The sequence below is a fragment of the Mandrillus leucophaeus genome, unplaced genomic scaffold (assembly GCF_000951045.1).
Source record: "Mandrillus leucophaeus isolate KB7577 unplaced genomic scaffold, Mleu.le_1.0 Scaffold162, whole genome shotgun sequence".
Lineage (NCBI taxonomy): Eukaryota > Metazoa > Chordata > Mammalia > Primates > Cercopithecidae > Mandrillus > Mandrillus leucophaeus.
Window position 1 is genome coordinate 1862150 of NW_012101610.1, and position 1254 is coordinate 1863403.

Consider the following 1254-nt stretch of genomic DNA (forward strand, 5'->3'; position numbering starts at 1 on the left):
CTCTACAAAATAAATAAATAAATAAACAAATACATTTGCTGAGTGTGGTGGTGTGTGCCTGGAGTCCCAGCTATTCTAGAGGTTGAGGTGGGAGGATCGCTTGAATCCAGGGGTTCAAAACTGCAGTGAGCTATGATCACACCACTATACTCTAGCCTAGGCAACAGAATGAGTCCCTCTCTCTTAAAAAGAAAAAGAAAAAAAAATCAGAAGGAGAGGAATACAGGAGCGGGGAGAAGGCAGAAAATATTTTTAAATGATTGTCTTTACATTTCTTAATCTCTATTATAAAGATCTGAGAATTTAATTTCATAGGTTATGGTTTAAAAAAATTTTTTTAACTCACATACTTAACCAAGTTTTTTATGCAATGTGTGTATCCACATATAATTTTAAAAGCTACCATAGTCACAGAACGTCAGGGCCACAAAGTCTTAGACAAGTTAACCCATTTGACCCCTTTCTCATCTCCTCCGTTGACTCTCCAAGCAGGAGAACACCTCAGCCAGTATGGAAAGTGACAAAGTCTCTCCTTGACCAAACTCTGGGCAGGTTCCTCTGAGTTCTCCCCAGCTAGTGCTCAGCTACTGGATTTCCATGTTTGTTTTTGCAAGTTTTAGCAAGAATTCTGTCAAGTTGATTGAGCCAGAATCCCCCTCCACATCCAATCGCCCTCAATATCTGATCAAATTCTTCTTCTACCCCTACTTGGCTATAAATTCCCACTATTTCATTTTGCATTAGGAGCTGAGGCGAATCTCTGTCCCCTACTGCAAAACCCCACTGTAGCAGTCCCCCAGAATAAGCCTGTCTCATCTCCCTTAACAAGCACCATGAATAATACTTTTGTTTTGTTTTTCTTTTTGACACAGAGTCTCGCTCTGTTGCCCAGGCTGGAGTGCAGTGGTGCGATCTCAGCTCACTGCAACCTCCACATCTCAGGTTTAAGCCATCCTCCTGCCTCAGCCTCCCAAGTAGCTGGGACCATAAGCACACCCCCACGCCCAGCTAATTTTTGTATTTTTTATTAGAAATGAGGTTCCACCATGTTGGCCAAGCTGGTCTCGAACTCCTGACCTCAGGTGATCCACCTGTCTTGGCCTCCCAAAGTGCTGGGATTAGAGGCATGAGCCACTACGCCCGGCCAGTAATTTTTCTTTAACAAAAGACATGTGCATTTCTCATTTGTAAAATATCACAACCCAGAAAATCAGCTTTCCTGGGCACACGGGACAATTCTTGTCTCCCCCAGCC